The following is a 20,856-nucleotide window of genomic DNA, read 5'->3' on the forward strand; positions in this document are numbered from 1 at the left end:
GGGTTCATTTCCCTTTTACAGCCCTTCACTCCTCCTTGGGGAGGTGAAGATTAGTCCTCCACTTTATTCCAGCCATACACAAACATCATCATGAGAGTAAGAATCGACATGCATGCACTGAGATCTATAAGCCCCTTCTTAGGGAAGAACGAATCTCCAGGAAGTGTTAGTCATACTTTAGGTGGCAACCCATTAGCAGTCCTGAGAAAAAAAACAAATGAAGAAGGGTAGATCAGAAAAGATCAAAATTCATTTCAAACAATAGATGAAGATATTGTTTCATAGAGCAAGTCTTTGTTTCAGTTACGTCTTCATATATATATATGTATATTCCAACATTTGGATGTGCAGGGTCATGACACATTTCTTACTATGGACAGGAATCAAAAAAAAGTTGGGGAGCGTCTGGGTGGCACAGTCTGTTGAACGTCTGACTCTTGGTTTCAGCTAAGGTCATGATCTTGGGGTCATGGGATGGAGCCCCAAGTCAGGCTCCATGCTCAGCATGGAGTCTGCTTGAGATTCTCTCTCTCCCTCTACCTCTGCCCCTCCTACTTGTGTGCACACACACTCTCTCTCTCTCTAAAATAAATGAGTCTAAAAAAAAAAAGTTGAGGGAAAAAAAAAAACCCTCACCAATTTAAACACTCATTCTAATCCAGGCTTCTTGATGTCACGGGAGGTTTAGAAGTCTCCATTTAGGGGCACCTGGGTGGCTCAGTGGGTTAAGCCTCAGCTGTTGGTTCAGGTCATGATCTCAGGGTCCTGGGATCGAGCCCTGCATCGGGCTCTCTGCTCAGCCGGGAGCCTGCTTCGCCCCTCTCTCTCTGCCTGCCTCTCTGCCTGCTTGTGATCTCTCTCTCTGTCAAATAAATAAATAAAATCGTTTTAAAATAAATAAATAAATAAATAATAGAAGTCTCCATTTATTGTTGTGGGTGTTTGTGTCATGTCTATGACAGAGAAAGGTCCACTTGGGTATTTATTTTTCCCAAAATGGCACAACTCTCAACTCCACTCCATGTCCTAAAGGCAAACTGATCTCTACTTCTCTACAAAGGCTGCTTAAAGCTGTGAAATTATAACATTACGGGTAAAAGTGGGTAGAATTGTGTCCCCTAAAAAGATATGCTCTAGTTTTAACTCTCAGTACCTGTGACTGTGACTGTATTTGGAGATACAGTCTCTGCAGATGTAATCAAGTTAAAATGGGGTCATAATGGGTCAGGGTGGACCTCAACCCAGTGACTGGTATCCTTAGATAACAAGAGGGAAATGCGAGCACAGAAACACATAGGGGGAACATCAGGGGACGACAGAAGCAGATACTAGAGTGATGTGTCTACAAGGAAGAGAATGCCCAGGATTGCTGGCAACAACCAGAAGCTAAGAAGTGACAGAGAAAGATTCTTCCCCGGAGCCCTGCTCCAGAAAACTGGCCCTGCTGACACCTCGATGTTGGACTTCTAGTCTCCAGGACTGTGAGAGAATCAGCTTCCATTGTCTTAAACCACTCAGTTTCTGGTAATATTTTATGGCAGTCCTAGGTAATTAATACATGGCTTTTCCTACTTCTACCCTCCACATTGACTTTTCAAAGATCTTAGGAAATATTTACATGTACCTGCTTGAATATTCATAAAACATCTCTGAAAAGATAACCAAGAAACTGACAACACTGGTTGCCTTTGAGAAATGAACTGGATACCCACAGGATAAGGCAGAAAGACTTTTTACTATTTGGATTTTATTTTATTTTTTTTTTATTTTTATTTTTTTATTTTTAAAGATTTTATTTATTTATTTGACAGAAAGAAATCACAAGTAAGCAGAGAGGCAGGCAGAGAGAGAGGAAGAAGCAGGCTCCCTGCTGAGCAGAAAGCCCGATGTGGGGCTCGAACCCAGGACCTGGGATCATGACCTGAGCCGAAGGCAGCGGCTTAACCCACTGAGCCACCCAGGCGCCCCTACTATTTGGATTTTAAAGATTTTATTTATTTATTAATTTATTTATTGAGACAGAGAGGGCGGGGGCAGGGCAGAAGGAGACAGAGACAATCTCAAGCAGACTCTGTACTGAGCTTGGCCTCCACACGGGGCTTGATCTCACAACCCTGAGATCACGACCTGAGCCAAAATCAGGAGTCAGATGCTTAACCGACTGAGCCACCCAGGCACCCCACCCTTCTGAATTTTAAAGATTTTTTTTTTTTTGAGAGAGAGAGAGACAGGGAGAGAGGAGGTAAAAGTGGGGTGAGAAGCAGAGGGAGAAGCAGACTCCCCACTGAGCAGGGAGCCCAACATGGGGTTGGATCCTGGGACTCCAGGATCATGACCTGAGCTGAAGGCAGCCGCTCAACTGACTGAGCCACCCAAGCGCCCCCCAACCCGTCTGAATTTTAAACCATGTGATATAGTATCTATTATAAGGACAAAATAAGGGCGGCCTGGTCTTTCTTTCTTTCTCTCTCTCTCTCTCTCACCCACTCTGTCTCTCTCTCAAATAAATAAATAAAATCTTTTAAAAAAGAGAACAAAATAGGGGCGCCTGGGTGGCTCAGTGGGTTAAAGCCTCTGCCTTCGGCTCAGGTCACGATCGCAGGGTCCTGGGATTGAGACCCTCATGGGGCTCTCTGCTCAGCGGGGAGCCTGCTTCCTCCTCTCTCTCTGCCTACTTGTGATCTCTGTCAAATAAATAAATAAATCTTTAAAAAAAAGAGAGAACAAAATAAAAATTTGGAAAATTTATGACTTAAACTTGACATACCTAGCAATCTTCTTCTCCCCATAGATCACTGCTGAAAAGAACCCATTCTACTTTTTTAAACAAAAGGGTAAAGTCTTGGGGCACCTGTTGGTTGGGCATCTGCTTTCAGCTCAGGTCATGATTCCAGGGTCCTGGGATTGAGCCCTGCATCAGGCTCTCTTCTCAGCACGGGGTCTGCTTCTCCCTGCCCCTCTGCTGCTCCCCCTGCTTGTGCTCTCTCTCTCTCTGTCAGATAGATAAATAAAATCTTTAAAAAAAAATAGGGTAAAGTCTTAAGAAGATGGATCTCCTTTTTTCACAGAGAACCCATGGTTCATGCCATTTCCCTTTTGTACCACAAACACAGGAAGGCTAACTGTTCAGTCTTCTGAGAGAGAAGGAAAGAGAGAGAGAGAGAGAGCATGAGCATGAGCAGGGGGAGGGGTAAAGGGAGAGGGAGAGAGAAAATCCTCAAGCAGTTTCCATGATGAGTGCGGAGCCCGACATAGGGCTTAATCTCATGACCCTGACATCATGACCTGAGCCTAAACCAAGAGTCAATGCACCAACTGAGCCACAAAGGTGCCCGTAACTGTCCAAGTCTTATCCAGAAATATCTTTAGTCATCTGCCTCTCTCTTTCAAGCTATTTGCTTGAGGATAGAAAGGTAAAATGCTGGCAGCTGAAATAATGTTGTTCTCCATGATATTCCTTAATTACTGACTTAAATGAAGAGCCACTGTTGCACTTCCTCATTTAAAGACATCTCTTATGAGTAGGTAATTCACATGGATGACTTTAGAACAAACTCATCAGACAGTCTGAACTGAATCTAACAAGGTATTCATAGTGAATTATATCATTTGAAGTGTTGGACAAAATGGGCCCAAGGGTCTTTCAACATCAAAGCCTCCAGTGGAGGGGATGCAGTGTAACTCGGGCCCTTCAGCAAAACACGCCTGTAAGACAACTCTACACAATATTGTGATCAATGCATATTTTATGAATCAAATCAAATTAAAAGGCTAAAATGAAGAACAGAACAGACTTCAGAATTCTCAGGCCTGTTTCTTCTGTAATGTTCTAAAGATGAGCAGCAGACTCTCTGGGTTGGAAAACTAACTTCACTTGGCCATGATTTTTCTAGGCTTCAATTTCCTCACCTGAAAAAGAGAGCCATCAGAACATCTGCCTCTCAGGGCTTATTGAGGAGATCAACCGAAGTTCAGTAATACAGGAGTAGCTGCGACGGGGGTTCTGCTTGGTTCCCTGCAGCGCTCCGTCTTCTTCCAGCTGGATTCCCAGCTGAAAAGAATGTTGGGTACCCCAGCCGCCCCCTTCTCTGCAGAACTGCCCTGGGTTGAGTAGCCATCTCCTCCTTGAAGTTACCATCCACCCCATGGCCCACAGCCAACGACCAACCGATATGGGATGCAAAAGGGACCCTCTCCTCTCAAGGCAGGAATAACTCAGAGGTATGTCTTGCATTTCAGAGCCTCTCTTTAAGGAAAGGAGATCACTTCCTTGTTCAGCTTCCCTCACTCCTTTCCCTTCTTGCTTTCCTCCCTTCTCACAGGTTATTCCTGAGGAACACCCCCGCAGTACATCCCATACACCTGACTTTCTACCTCAGGCTTTACTTCTAAGGAACCCAAGCTAAGAGTGCAGGCAAAGAGTTTCAAAGTTAAGTGTATGAAGAGTCGATCCTTTTCACTGTTATTACCTGATCATTCAAATTTAGGGCAAGCACAAAATCAAGGACCTCTGACATGCTCTAATCCAACCCAAAGGCTTACATAGCAGAGTGGTGATATAAAGTCCCAAAAGAAAGAAAATTACTTGAATGAGTTTACTCCCAATGTGACAATGAGGACATAAATCAGAAGCCAGAATGAGCTAGACTAGCCCCACTTAGTTTGTGGGTTTGTTTTTTTTTTTTTTTTTAAACTAGAGACCTGGTGGTGTGACGCCTAAAATGAGTATTATGGGCTGCCTTGACATCTGGTAAAATCAGGAAATGGCCGACATACGAGATCCTCTCCCGAGTCTGCTCTGGGGGATAATGACCTCTAGCCAAACGATTCTCCTTAGACAGAGACTGAGCACAGCTCCTGCATATCCCTGAGCGGTGGGCTGCATTTCTCTGCCAGCCTTTAGAACTATCCAAATGAGCCAATCACATCCTCCCACAGGAACCAGGGGTCACCTCACCCTCTTGACACCAAAAAGCCTGCCTCTCACAGCCCCGCTGGCTGCTGACTCTGCTCCTGAATGCAGTCCCCATGTAACCCTACATGGCATGCGGTCCTGTCCTCCCCCGGACTGAATATATGCGACCCATAAGCTGTTGTCCATCTCATCTACCCAGTGCTGGGTGTTACGTGTTCAGCCATGCCCAGAACCCTAGAGTGAAAAATTCCTCCCTCACCGGTGGGGTGAAAAGGAGGCAATTAAAACAGACCCTTATTATCAGGGCTTGTAAGAATTCTTACAGTTTTTTAAACTTTGCCATTGTTTTGTTAGACAAACGGAGAATTTTATATTTTCTTTTTTTTTAAAGATATTATTTATTTATTTGATAGACAGAGATCACAAGTAGGCAGAGAGGCAGGCAGAGAGAGGAAGGGGAGCAGGCTCCCTGCTGAGCAGAGAGCCCGACGTGGGGCTCCATCCCAGGACCCTGGGATCATGACCTGAGCTGAAGGCAGAGGCTTTAACCCACTAAGCCACCCAGGCGCCCCGAATTTTATATTTTCATATATGAAATTGAAAAACGGTTTCTCTGTGTGTGTAAGAAAGAGAGAAAGAAGATTAGGGTGGGAGAGGTTGGGAGACTCTCTGTAGCAGACACAGGGAAGAGGCAGGCTCTGTACGTGTGCGGGGGGGGGGGGGGGGGGGGGGGATGAGGCAGGGCTCGGCTCAGGCCAGAGGAAATGAACAACTTGAAGCTGCGACGAAGATGCAGCCCAGGTCGAAGCACCACGGCTTCTTGTTACACCAGGGCGCTTCCTATTGGAACAAAGACTCAAATTCAGTGGGAGGAGACCAGTGCTCAAAGGTGAAGGAAGTACAGGCACTGGGGCAGAAAGGAAAGATCAATGAGGAACTGGTGAAAAATCCATTATTTGTCAAGAAATCCTGACACTGATCCTTATTCATGCAGAATTTGAGGGATAAGATATGGTTTCTCTCAAGACTTTTAGCTAAGGTCATCAAAAATGTTGGTTGCCGGGGCGCCTGGGTGGCTCAGTGGGTTGGGCCTCTGCCTTCAGCTCCGGTCATGATCTCAGAGTCCTGGGATCCAGCCCTGCATCAGGCTCTCTGCTCCGAGGGGAGCCTGCTTCCCCTTCTCTCTCGGCCTGCCTCTCTGCCTACTTGTGATCTCTCTCTCTGTCAAATAAATGAATAAAATCTTAAAAAAAAAAAAAGTTGGCTGCCTCTTAAGCGTGCAATATCTCAACCCTGGTAGCGGCATTGTTATGACATCACTGGGGACAAGCTGAAGGAGGTGGCCCATTTTAGAGGCTTACAGAAGAAGGCTTTCTGATCATTCCCAAAGCACATCCCTCCTGGACTTCTAATTCAGTTCAACTCATGAATTATGCACTGAGCGCCTATATTATACGATACCTACTGTACAGGGCTTCTGCATGTGTGCACCTACGAAAGAGGAGAGAACCCGCCATGTTAACAAGTCCACAGGTGATTGGTATGTGTGAGAAGTAATAACTGAAAAGATACAAAGGAGGAAAAGATACAGGTGAAGCCCTGACATTAAACTACAAGAGCATTCTTGGGGCACCTGGGTGGCTCAGTGGGTTAAAGCCTCTGCCTTCGGCTCGGGTCGTGATCCCAGGATCCTGGGTCGAGCCCCACATCGGGCTCTCTGCTCGGCGGGGAGCCTGCTTCCTCCTCTCTCTCTCTCTCTACCTGCCTCTCTGCTACTTGTGATCTCTGTCTGTCAAATAAATAAATAAAATCTTTTAAAATAAAATAAATAAATAAATAAAATACAAGAGCATTCTTAAAAAAAAAAAATGGTGGGGCGCCTGGGTAGCTCAGTGGGTTAAAGCCTCTGCCTTTGGCTCAGGGCATGATCCCGGGGTCCTGGGATCGAGCCCCACAACAGTTTCTCTGCTCAGTGGGGAGCCTGCTTCCCACCCGCCGCCCCCCACCCCGCCCGCCTCTCTGCCTACTTGTGATCTCTGTCAAATAAATAAATAAAATCTTTACAAAAAAAAAAAGCATTCCACACATCCATACAGTGTTGGAAATGTGCATGCAATTCAGCAAATATTCATTAGTTACTGAAAAAACAAAAAACAAAAAACACAAGCATCACATCACAATGGTTGCCATTTTAATTTGGCCGACTCCCCATTTGAGGGAGACATTTTTGGTTACAAGTGACCCAAAAAAATCCAATTTAAACTCACTCAAACTATAAAAACTACAATCAAGTGGTCCCACAGTATTTCTTCATTCAGGTGAGACTTGACCCTGCAGCTCATGCAATGCCACCAAGGACCTGGTTTCTTCTCAGCCTTCCATGGCATTGGCTCCACATGCAGGGCTTTCATGCTGATCCTCTGGCTAGCCCCTCACTGAAGCAAAAGGACAGCTCAAGCCCAAACCTCACATCTTCACACCAGCTCACTAGGATGACAGCTGTTCTCTTTCTCTAGCCCCTGCCTATCTTTCAGCCCCGTTCTGAATCGTGTTGTCACTTGCTCTCTGCAGTCCACTTCCACTGGTCTATTTCCAGCTCATCAAATATGCCATCTTACTTCTATCAGAGCACATGGATTTCCGTGGTGTAGTCTTCCTCCTCTTTGCCTGGTTCATGCACACTCAAACTTCAGCTCCCAGCTAGCTTAAATCTTAGGACCTAAAGTTAGACCACCTTGCCATCCCCACCTACCAGACAAGGTCAGCCCCTGGTGTACGCTCTCGATACACAGTGTTTGTCTCTTCCACAGGAACAGAAACCATGTCTGGTTTTATTCACCATTGTATCCTCAACATCAAGCGTCTGAACAGTGGGAACTCAATAAATATTAGTTGGTTGGATGGATAGATGAACTTGACTTTGAAACCTGGCCATGTAACTAATTAGGTATGTAACCTTCAGCTTTTTTGAGATTCAGTTCTCTCAACTGTGAAATGAAAAGGTTGGACTAGTGACCTTTAAGATCTTTTATGAATTTAAAACACTGAATCCATAAGGTGCTACTGGCAAATATAACTGCAGGTATCATGAAACCAAACTAAAAAGTGATGCTTTTGGTTACTCTGCTATCCTTTTGCAAATTTTTTTTTTTCTTTTTAATCTAATTCTGACTTTGTGTGGTCTCGTGCAGTAGTTAGCAATCTGGAGAAAATGGTATCCTACAACTGTTACCAAGCAGCTGGAATTGCCAGATAGTTAATACAAGTCAGAAAAAGATAGGCTGACATTCTAGGCAAATGTTAAATGAAATGTTACTGAGAGCATTTTACACATGTTCCTTTCCCCACCTTACCCCACCCCAAAATCAGCAATATTCAGAGTAAAGGGTTGATTTAATTAAATGCACAGTTAAAAATAGAATTTCCATCTTTGAGTGATGTTTAATACAGAACATTATGATACTGAAATAGTTTTACTTTGAATTTATAAAATAGCCTTATTGTACTAAAATTCATAGAAATTCGATTAGATCCTAAATATATTTTCATTCAGTGTCCAATTCATAACCATCTATTTGTGCATTTAAAAAGAAAATACAATTCATCTTTTCACTTGACATGCCTAGGAAGCACAAGATAAAATTTCCTAACTGCCCCCCCATTCAACATCTGGATCTGAACTATAATCTGCCTATAAATAAGAAATGAGAATTTTGATCAGGCAGCTTTTGCAATCTGTTCAAAGCAGTCTGGGAATACTTGATTGCATAACAAATCTCCAAGTAAATTAAGTGGTGTTAAGACAGTTTAACTACCATAAAATATTTTATTATATTCTATATCCCCTTAACAATTTATACTTTCTAATGAAGTGATGCAGCCAGAGTACTGGTAAAGAAAAAGCACTATATGGAACCATCCCTGTAAAAAGAAACTCCTCTTTCTGAGAAAACCGAGGCCCCATTACTCCTTACATTTCCTCTTCTATGTGGCTAGGGTAGGAACTGGCTAATTGTTCCCCCAAACCAATTGCATTTCCTCCTTGGCTCCCAAGTAGACTACATTCCCAGCCTCCTGACCAATGGAATATAGACGGGAAGTCATCATCACCCCATTTCCAGGCCCAGCCTACAAAGCCCTCCCAAATAATCCTCTACCCTCTTTCCTCCCACATGTTGATGATGGCTGAGATAGGTCTGCCTTGTTTTCTGAACACTGTGTGGGGTAGAGCCTCTCTCCAATTTCTCATATTTTCCTTTTTTTAAGGTTTATTTATTAACTTTAGAGAGAGAGAGAGCGAGCAGGGGGAGGGGCAGAGGAGGAGAGAATCCTAAAGCAGACTCCCTGCTGAGCATGGAGCCCAAAGTGGGGCTCCATCTGAGGACCCTGAGACCACAATCTGAGCTGAAATTAAAAGTCAGACGCATAATGGATGAGCCACCCAGGCAGCCCCACTTTCTCATATTTTCAACCACATTAGAGCTAGCAAAGAGGGACTGCATTATCTCATCTCTCATTCTTAAGTCTCTTAAGCTTCAGAGCACAGCACACTACCAAACCCACAGAGTGTTTTTTTTTTAAAGGTGACATGAGTTTACTGGATATCATTTTGTTTTAATATATTTTAGCCACTATGGAAACATAAAGGCTCAGGACCAGAGCAAACTAATCTCAGTGATGGGTCTTGTTATCAATTTTGTTTTTATCAATCATCATCAAATGATCACACAGTGTTCCCTCCTTAACCAAGTTAGGATCTACATTCAGCTGCTAGTTATGGAGACCAGAGATAAAAATGGTTTAACTAAGACAGATGTTTATTTCCCTCTCCATGTAAAAGAAGTCTATAGCTAAGCAGGGAAGCTCCACGATACCATCCTGGACTCAGTCCCCCACAATATTTCTATTCCTTCAATATTAGAGTATGACTGCCATCCTCAAGTTCACCTCATGTTCCATAATGGCCACTGGGGATCCAGTCATCAGTCTGTGTTCCAGGCAGGATGAAGGGGAAGGAGTGAAACGTATAAAGTACATATGCCAGCTGTGCGCCCCTTTTGTAAAAAAACAAACAAACCCAAAAATCCCACCTTTCTCTAGGAAGTCCCACTGCATGCAGACAATTTCACCCTCCAACTCACTGGCAATACCTTGCTACACAGGAGACTGAGAAATGAATTCTTTTAGCTGTGCAGGAAAATGCCCCAACTGTTTTAATAGAAAAAAGGGATAAATATTTCCCCTAGAAGCAGGTATTCTTTGTTATAGCCATTTCTTAGGTTTGGTTCTGAAAAGAAAGTTTTAATTAAAAAAGATTGACGAGATGTTTCCTGTGCTACCCGATGAATGTGCATTCTATTTATGAGAGCTATTGACCGAACTCAGTTGCAATTATTCCATAAATTTGCAGATATTGTTTATTGATTGCCTTATCTATATAACCTATTCATTTTGTACTTTCTTTCCTCTCTGGGCAAAATTAATTTTTTTTTCATTATATTAGAGGCTTTTAAGCTATCTGCCCAGCCCACCAGCTCCCCTCGGTGAGAACTGCTCTCCCAGGTTAAGAGTGGTCCCTGAGGGGCGCCTGGGTGGCTCAGTGGGTTAAGCCTCTGCCTTCGGCTCAGGTCATGATCTCAGGGTCCTGGGATCGAGCCCCACATCAGGCTCTCTGCTCAGCAGGGAGCCTGATTCCCCCTCCTCCTCTGCCTGCCTCTCTGTCTACTTGTGATCTCTCTGTCCAATAAATAAATAAAATCTTAAAAAAAAAAAAAAAGAGTGGTCCCTGAGTCATATTTATGACTACCTAATCCGCCAGTTGGCCCTTGAATATTGGGTCACGGGTAGAAATTTACCCAAGCCGAGCAGACCTGGTTCTCTCTTATGAGAATGGATCTGGGATCAAATTCGCAAATTCACAAGTCAGTCTCCCCTGGCCATTTGAACAAAGGACATGGAAATTCAGTAATGATAGCGGTGCACATCTTCTGCCATGTTTATGCCAAGATAGTGTTGTCTGCAGACATCTCCCCAAACATATCCAAACAGACGAGCTGGAAGGACCATTAAAAGCTGGTATACCTAGCGTCAAGGGCTTACCCTTACTTTTATGACCTAACCAATACAATCCCGAACCTTTCCATCTGTGGTCTTTCCGTATGGTATATGAAAGCATGAAATTTGCTGATTTTTTAAAAACCCCATCTCTATCCCTAGTGCATATTTCTTTGAGTACGTATCTGTTACTTCCCCCCAGTAGAGTCATCCTGCCTGCCACATGTTATCACAGGTTATGAAGGGATAAAAATAGTGAAAGGGGTTGGGCTATTGGTTTGGCTTGTTAGATTCTATCTGAGAAAGAAAGTTCAGCGGAGGTGCTACCTTGTGCTAGGGCTTGCAACTGCACAGATGATTAAAACATGGACCCAGTCCAGGAATTTATAATTTGCTATTCTAAGTGACTCTCGGTCAACTCCAGTATTGTCTATGCACATAAGTCATATCTAGCAAGAAGGAGTTCAGATCTCTCACATAGAAGATGACTCAAGGGGGGAGATGAGAAGGGGGAGATGATTCCATTGATTTCTTAGAAGAAGAAAACCCTTTCAAAGGTTTTTTTTCTCCTCTCTGACCAGATTTTTACCTACTCCCCTGTTTTTCTGCCTCTGTATAGATAGCTCCACGGAAGAGGGCATGAAAATGAATGCCAAAGCAAAGTAAACAAAAGAAAAATACCTATACATAACTATTTTTAGGTAGTTTTCAAATCAAAAAGCTCAGAATTATGCCAGGTTACAAAAGCCTATAAAACTTTTAATGCAGACACATTAAAAAAAGAGCAATACTTTTTCTTCGTCTTCCCTTTTCACTCTGATTTGCTTTGCTCTTAAAAAATTTAAAAAAAAATTGAATTCTCTGCCTTCTGGAACTTTTTACCAGTAGGCAGTGAGAAATCATATAAATTGCTGGAAATGAATGGTAACAGTCAGTCATTTCTTTTATAATGGACCATTAGATTGGTGTATTTGCATGTATCATTAAGATTTATTGCAAATTCTCTAATGGAATGACAACGTTAGAGATATAGTCTGTCTAATACAATTAGAATGTAGACTTCTGGGGCAAAATTACTATACATTTTCCTTGGAGAAGAAAAAATTATGTATCTTCTGCCATGAAAATACCAGTGAGAATAAAGAAGCTATTCCAAATGCTTTTGTCCAATTTTGCCATTTTCCTATTGTAACAAAATTCTTATGAATTTCACATTAGCTGGTGAATCTTCTGGAGTGAATTTTTTTTTTCAATGTAGAACACGGGATAATCAAGATTAGGAGCATTATCTTTTATTCACTAATGGAAAAGGCAAATGCTTTATGGGTACAATTATCAGCGAAGGCCAATGTTAGGTTTCCACAAAAAAACTGTAGTAAACTACAATTTAATTTTAATTTACAATTTTACCTGAGTAAAGTCTCCTTGTGGCAGATGAGAGCTGGGACTAGGTACAAACTTTCAAAGGGGATAGAACAAGAAGTGAGGCCTCGTTCAGAGACACACATGGGCCCATCCCAACCTCGAGGCTGGTTTTCAAGAGCTTCTGGTACCAGATTTAATTTTCACACCTTCTATTCTCATCAGTACTCAGAGCTATTGGTCATACACCCTCCCCATCCCCAGTGGAAGGCCTCCCCAGTGAATACTGCTCCCTTCTACTCCTTGAAATGACATAACTTTCCCATCACTCTTCGCATTGTTGTCACAGCTCCCTTGGCACCTGAGTCACTCCAGGGAACCCATAAAACCATATGGAAATCAAATCCAATGTGATTCTACATCTGGAAGAGTTTGGGAAATACTTCCCCAAGCCTGTAGTTTTATACTGATTTTTTTATACTAAGTGAATCTAAGGCTTTTGGAGACTGTATTTTTTAACCACAACATTAATTTAACATATTAAATATTATGCTTATAGTCTATAGAAAAGAAACGTAAAAAAGAGGGGAGAGAGCTGGATCCAAAAACCAGTGGCTTTAACATGTATTTTTTAAAATGAATAACTCAAATCTGCCTCGTGGCATCAGAAAAACATTGTAGAATATTTTCCAGAGGTGAATTTTGGTTATTTGAAATTGAGTGATATGAGGGGTTTCAGTTATATCCAAGTGTATCATTATAAATGGAGTATGGCTAACTCAGGGAGTGCCAGAACCCTAAAGGAAAGAAAATATTAAAGAAATATATGTGGTTTATTACACATTCAGAAGCTTTGAACATTTCTTTCTAAGTTGTACTTGAAATGTCTATGGCGTACTTTATTATAAATGAAGAAATAGAGTGTGAAATTATGTGAATTACTGAGTGGCCAATCAATTTAAGTACATAAAGTGGAATATTCACTGAACCGGTTATATAGTGTTACTGGAGACAGAGCCATCGTGGAACGCATATACTTTGAAAACAATCCTGAAGGGTGTAAAACCATGTTGATCATCGTTTTCTGCAAATATTCTCCCAAATGTTACATCCAAGTAAATGACCTGGAAGGACCACAGAGAGCTGGTGGCTCTACTGTCAGGTGCTTTTCAAAGTACTCTTTTATGATAATGACCCAACCAATATGATCTGAAACCTTTCTCTCTCTGGTCTCTTCCATATGGCACACTGAAATCAACATGTGATTTAGGAATTTTCTTTTGTCTACCTCATCCCCAGGCCCACCCTTATCTCTGGTGCATATTCCCGAGCATGTGTTTCCTTATTCACTTGTGCATTTATTGAGGGATCTGTAAGCAACCTGAGGACAGATACTGTATGCAGTTCATCTCGCTATCCTCAGTGCCCAAGACAAGGCTGGTATCCAGCAAATGTCTGATGACAGCCTAGTTATGAATCTCAGGCATTTATAAATGTTGGGATCTCGGGCAGTAAATGGAAATCTCTGAGGCTCACGTCTCCTTATCTGTCAAGTGGGAATTAACAATAATGCTTGCTTACATCGTGGAGTTATTTTTAGAAATAACGGTGTCAGAATATTTGGTTTTTATAATGTTGTCATCATTGTTATTACTATTATTATTCTCATCATGAATTTTCAACTATTACCCAAAAAGAGTGACTGACTCGGTCCTCTCAAATGTACATGGCCGAATTTAAAACTGAAAGATGAAACCTGACTCATGAGAAGATAATATGGGCTATATGATTTTACTGGAAAATCTGTGTTAGCAGCAAGAGCCCTGTTTGTTATCATTCAGACACGGATACACAATGAGTATGCAGGAATAATTGCAGTGTATCCATGGTTACAAAAAACCTTGTCAACACCCATTGTTCTATCTATACCTTGGGAGACAGGTCACCACATTTCTATAAACAGAGTAGAAATTAATTCAACTCAACACTGATCATGGGCCAGCCTGCGGTCCTCTGAGGAATAAGGGAACTGGACTTGAGTGTAATGGGGGAATATGTAATTTAGCGGGTGTAATGGGCCATATGTCTAGAAAGAGTCAACACAGCAAAGAAGAAAGTAAGTTTATAAAGGCAAATGAGGCTTCCTAAGGTCTTCAGCAAGCGACTGCCTGGGGAAGAGTGACCCTGAGACGCTGAGCTACTTTATGCCCCAGCTTCTCCTGACCGCTCATTCAGTTGAGATACAAAAAATGATGCCTGGGACGTTTCAGATTCAACGTGGCAGGAAAAATGATGTTCTAGTAAGGCTAAGAGGTCAGAAAGAATTAGAGAGGGGATGACAGCAAATGAGAGATGGCTGTAAAATTTTGAAAGCTGGGAAGCAGATGGCTAGGTGGTAACTGACTTAGCATAAAGCGAAAATGTAGGTGTCCACGAGGATGCAGGGTCAGAAAAAGTCAATTTGAGCTGCAGAATCCCAGGGACACTCAGAAACTGGCAGGACCAGGTGTTTCTGAAGGTTTCCTGGCAGAAGGCCAGAAAATAGCCATAGCTGAGGGCACGGGTGCTGTACTAAAACCGGAGGGATTACTTGAGTTATTACATTCCGAACAGTGATGGGCTCCCAACGCCTTCTCCTACTTGGCTCTGAGAATACCAGCAGCCGCTCACTTCCGTCCCAGGTAAGAGCATGATCCCTGAGAAAGCACTCACACACACTAGCATATGGGGTTCTCCAGCGCAACATCCAAGCCCCCTCTTAATCAACATATGGTAAGGTCCATCGACTGTCAAGCCCGACTAATGTACAGTTTCCACTAAACTAAGCTTTAAAGTGTTTCACTCCTAGACTGTCAAGAATTTTCATTTAAAGAAAGTTTCTAACACAAAAGACAAAGAACCAAAATGGAAAGGAAAAAAAAAAAAAAAAAAAAAGAACTCAAAGAAGACAAAAACAATGCAGAGAGTAGAGAAAAACTACACCTCACTATAAATAATATCCCGAAACAGTAAAAGAAATTACATCATCCAAGGAACAAGAACAGCATTCTATACAAAAAAAGAAAAGAAAGAAAGAAAAAAACAGTCTAAGAAGCAATAAAGAGTTCTTCGAAATTAAGATATAACAGAAAATAAATCAATGGAGAAGTTATAAGATAAAGTGGAAGAAATTTTACAGAGAGCTAAATAGATAGAAAAAGAAAGAAATGGAAAATGCAAGAAAAAAAAATAAGAAAATATGAGGATCAATCTATAAGGTCCAAGATTGAATTGTAAGAGTTCTGGAAGGAAAGATAAAAATGAAGAGGAGAAAACAATAAAAAAAAAAAATTAAAATCTCCCAGAACAGAATAAGGGGCCCGGCTAGTGCCTAAGCACCTTACACTTGCTAAGATATTACTATAAAATTTCAGAACACTAGGTATATGGGGAAGAGTCTAAAATCTTCCAGAGGAAAAATATAGTTCACAAATAAAAGCTAAAGAAGCAGACTGTCTAAAAGACAGTGGCATGATGCTATCACAATTCTGGAAAAAACAGTTTTGACATTGGACTCTATACACAAGCTATCTCATCAATCTGTTTCAATGGTAGTTTAAAAATATTTTCAAACATGTAATATCTCAAAAACATGTAAGGTCTCAAAACCTGGGGTGTTGCTATTTATATTTATTATTTCTTTTTATTTTTTATTCTTCTTTCTTTTTTTTTTAAAGATTTTTATTTATTTATTTGACAGAGAGAGATCACAAGTAGATGGAGAAGCAGGCAGAGAGAGAGAGAGGGAAGCAGGCTCCCTGCTGAGCAGAGAGCCCGATGCGGGACTCGATCCCAGGACCCTGAGATCATGACCTGAGCCGAAGGCAGCGGATTAACCCACTGAGCCACCCAGGCGCCCCTTATTCTTATTTCTTATTGGAAATACATATTTGGTCTTTGTCTCAGTCCTGGCTCTGAGTCCTCAAACCCTTGGAATTTCCTGTGATGAGAAAGATAAAGGTGTCATTCGTTTTGTTAATGAGGTGACTTTTGGAAAGGACCTAAGGATGAGGGCTGGAGCCAATCATGTGATTGGAGGAGTAGAACTTTCAGTCCCATCCCCGCTAATCTCTCGGGAGGGAAGTGGAGAAGCTGGAGATTGATGTTCAATCACCAATGACCAATGATTTCAGCAATCGTATCTATGTAATGAAGCCTCCATAAAAAGCCAAAAGGACAGTTCTGCAGATAGGGTCAAAGTTGAGTTGAATTGTAGGACACCCAGCTGGTGTTGAAGAGTGACTTGGTAGGGTAGAAACCCCACCTCCATGTTGGAATTGGTATCAGAATTGGTAGATGTGCCCCACCAAACTGAGGGAGTAAACTAAGAAGATAAAGGGCCAAGAAAAGGCATCAAACAGAGGAGAGAGTAGAGAATTCTCTTTTGCCAGGATGAGGGTGAAGAAAATCCCACACAGCTAAGAAGTGAACTCAGAGAATCACTGATTCATAGTGGAGAAAAGAGGATGAAGGCCTCCAATAATGGTAACTCCAAACAGAAAACAAAGCTGTGGATTACGGCATATGTTTGGTGTACTCAGAGGGGACCCACACCTCTGGCTGAGTGTTTGGGGATGAATTAGGGAAAGATAAGTAGAAAGCTAGGCCAAGAATTATGCAATCATTAGCTCCAGAGAAAACAAATGTTTTCCAAGAAAAGAAATGTAGTAATTATATACTACATAATTCATTTCTGCATAAAAATTGCAATGTCATATAAGGAACGATGAATTCTGATCTAACTTTTTAAATTTTGCTCTAACAGGAACTGGAGGGTAGGATGGCGTAAACATATGTGTTTTGGAACTCAGTGTGAGATGCAGAGGGGAAGTGAGGGTAAGATTTAAATCCTCAGCCTCTGTAGAAATAAATTAATAAATAATATCAAATTAGAAAACAAATTCAAACTCTCAGTGTTGATTTAAAACAAAGAGATAAATCCCAGAAAAAAACAGTTAATAGAATCAACAGTGGTTGACTCTTAGAAGTGGGTGATGGGGTGGAGAAAGGTGGGGAAAGAGATGACTCATTTTCATTGAAAACTTTGTGGAACCATATGAGTTTATAGAGTTGTATGATAAAAATTAATTTTTTAAAAGGAAAGCATTGCTGTACATCTTCCCTCTCCCCCTCAGATCTACTCTTTGTCTGCTCCTCACCATTGAGCAACCTCAAAAGTTGACTCATATGGACCCCACTAACAGTCTTAGCTGAATTGGCCAAACAGCAGAGAGTAGAGTCAGAGGGAAGAGTGAGACCAGGGCATTGCTGTCACAGCTCTTATCTGTGCGTTGGCCCCACAGGCTGTCTACATCCTTCCAATGAAGGTCATAACTCCAGTTGGGTTGTCCACCAAGTTCTCTCTCCTCTGGCACTCCAGACCCAAGAGTGATGACAGTTCCAGGGATCTATACTTAAGCACCACACTCTCCCTTAGGATTTCTCTCCACTCTCAGCAAACTTTTAAAAACAGATTCTTCATTAAAATTCTCTTCAAACTAGCTAATTTGAATGGGTCATGTATTTCCTGCCTGATCCGACTAACCCAGAGCTTTAGCTACATCTGCCTCCAGATGGACTAGAAAGTAATGATAGTAACATTTTCTTAACAACACATGCTCATCTCTCTTCATTACAAATCTTTGGAATCATGGGTTTTTCTTGAGACTTACTGTTTTAGGGGCATCTGGGTGGCTCAGTTGGTTAAGAATCTTGATCTCAGCTCAGGTCTTGATCTCGGGGTTGAGAGGCATGGAGCCTACCTAAAAAAAAAAAAATTTTTTTTTTAAATGTTTACTGTTTTGCAGTAGCCATGAGTTCACAGCTGATTTGAGAAGGTACAGAGATTTCCTATATCTCCTTGCCCCCCCACACACATCCACAGTGTCCTCCACTATCAATATCCTCAGCAGAGTGGACATTTGTTACAACTGATGAACCCACACATGATAATCACCCCAAATCCATAGTTTACATTGTGGTTCATTCTTGGTGTTGTACATTCCATGGGTTTGGACAAATGTATAATGATGGATACATGTCATGAAGAGTATTTTCACCGCCCTAAAAATCCTCTGTGCTTTGCTTATTCATCATCCCCCCACCAACACACACACACACACACACACAACCACTGGCAACCACCGATCTTTTTATTATCTCCACAGTTTTCCCTTTTCCAGAATGTCATATAGTTGGAATCCTACAGCATATAGTTCATGTTGTTTTGAGATCTTTTTCTTTCTAGTTTTATACTCATTATAGAAAAATTGGAAAATAAAGATATTAATCGCTGTAATTCCACAAGCCTGAGTCAACAGATACTATTATTTTGGTGTGAAAACCTACAGCAGAGTCATGATTAGGCACCACTTCAAATGGATATTCTTTGGGTGCTGCTCAATATTTATACAGAGAAGTGATGTAAAGGAATGGCAGAATACAGGGACATTCAGCCTCTCTTAAAGGTCCCAACAAAGACTCCAACCCCCAAATGCTACACTTTGAGTTCACCATTTTCATTCACCTCCCAGCGACTTGGCGAAGTATTCCTTCCAACCATGCACAGTGCTGCGTGTGAGAAAAGTTCGGTCAATACAGTTTTCTCCAGGGAAAACTGTCACCTCTCCAATGATGTTTCAGTGCTCCAACGACCTTTTACCCACCCTGTCTCTTAGCCACTTGTACCCTGGGATAACGGCCATGCCTTTCTTTCCGCTCTGGCTCCCAGCTAAGCCTGGTAAGAGGAGATCGCTCCAACACTGGCAGCAGCAGTAAAGTGGAACTAGAACACGATTTGCAATTTTCCAGTCATCCTATAAAAACGTCAGCTCCTCTTGTTTTACGGTCCCCTCGACCAAAGTTTCTTCGCGAAGTGTTCACAAAGAGATATTAATTTTGATCCATAGCTGGTGTAAGGGGGGGGGAATCAAGTAAGTGTTATAAATAAATACTTTAACTTGGAAAAATGGGATGGCCTATAGCATAATGAACCTCGCCGACAGAACATGGGGTCAGAGAAAAGGAAAAACTTGTGTAGTCGGGGAGTCAAACTCGCACTGCTGTTTAACTTTAGGCTGTTATTGCTAAAAGCGCAGGAGCAATGGTGACATCTTGTGTCAGGTTAAAAAGTAACAGGATCTTAATTCTTTGTGGCGTCTACGGGGAGCACTTCAGATGAGGCCCAGCTAACATTCATCTCTATCTGCTCCTTTCAGCTCCTGATCAAATCATAAAACACGAGCATTCATTGCTCAGATGCAGAGATGATATCTTCAGGAACGATGGGGCAATCTCCAGTTGGCCTTTGGTTCATCTAGCTGCTACGTCAAGAGCAGGGCCCCCCCGGAGTCCCAGACCAGTTCTTCAACCTCTGGAACCCTTCAGGAACCACTGTGGAACCATTGCTGGTAGCTGACACCTGAGGAGCCGAATCTTTTGTTTCACGTACTCTCTGTGGGAGCAGTGGTTCTTACCCCGGCCACACAAAATCACCTGGGGAGCTTATATAAATATCCATACCTGGGCCCATCCCAGACCAATGAAATCAGCATTTCTGGAAGCTGAAGACAGACATTTTTCTTTTCTTTTCTTTTTTTTTTTAGAAAGTCCCCCCAGGTGATACTAGTATTGGACTTTCACTTGGCTCTCTTGCCCTGGGAGCCCAACCGCCATGCTGTGAGGAAGCCCAAGGAAGCCTATGGCCCATGTCAAGGCCATAGGCATCCTTGTGCTTGAAGATGTAGGCCAATCTTAATGCAAATCTCTGATTACGTTTTCTTGAAAAACACCAAAGAATTTCTTAGAATTATTGAGTAAGAGAGTATCCTTATAAAATATATATGTAAATGAAAAATGATTTCATTTTTAAAGCTTAATCACTAAAAGAATTTAATTATGTATTTTTTTAAAATATGTTGTCCTACAACTTTCCCAAAAGGTAAGTCTTTCCTCCAAAGATGTTTCTTCCCATTCTCCATGAAACCCACCTCAGTTATCCCTTTGACCTCAGCACCCTACTGAAGCTACTCTCCACAGTTTGCCCATGATCTTCCTATTGCTGAATCCCTGCTGAGTCTTCTCTTACAGTGACCTAGCACTAGCATTTTGCACAGTCTGTAATCCCTCCTCCTTGACACCCACTTCTTCACTTTGTTTCCAGGACCCTGCCCTTTCTGGCTTTCCTCAACCCTCTGGTTATACCTTCTCAATCTCCTTTGCTGGCTTCCTCTTCTTTTCCTATAATGTTCCAGAGCTCAGCCCTGCCTCTCTTTTCTTCTCTGTTACTTCCCGTATGATCTCAACTAGCCTCAAGGCTTTTTTTTTTCTTTTAAGATTTTATTTATTTATTTGAGAGAGAGAACATGAGAAGGGAGAGGTCAGAGGGAGAAGCAGACTCCCCGCCGAGCAGGGAGCCTGATGTGGGACTCAATTCTGGAACTCCAGGATCATGACCTGAGCTGAAGGCAGTTGCTTAACCAACTGAG

At 42.0% G+C, this 20,856-nt stretch overlaps 1 long non-coding RNA gene across 1 annotated transcript; it reads left to right on the forward strand.

The window, feature by feature from the left end:
* Positions 1–1,305: 1,305 nt before the first annotated feature.
* Positions 1,306–20,096, forward strand: LOC125092387 (uncharacterized). The gene is made up of 3 exons (XR_007124891.1): positions 1,306–1,524; positions 17,136–17,206; positions 19,588–20,096. It is a non-coding gene; the product is annotated as an uncharacterized LOC125092387 (long non-coding RNA).
* Positions 20,097–20,856: the final 760 nt, after the last annotated feature.

Source organism: Lutra lutra, chromosome X (assembly GCF_902655055.1).
Source record: "Lutra lutra chromosome X, mLutLut1.2, whole genome shotgun sequence".
NCBI lineage: Eukaryota > Metazoa > Chordata > Mammalia > Carnivora > Mustelidae > Lutra > Lutra lutra.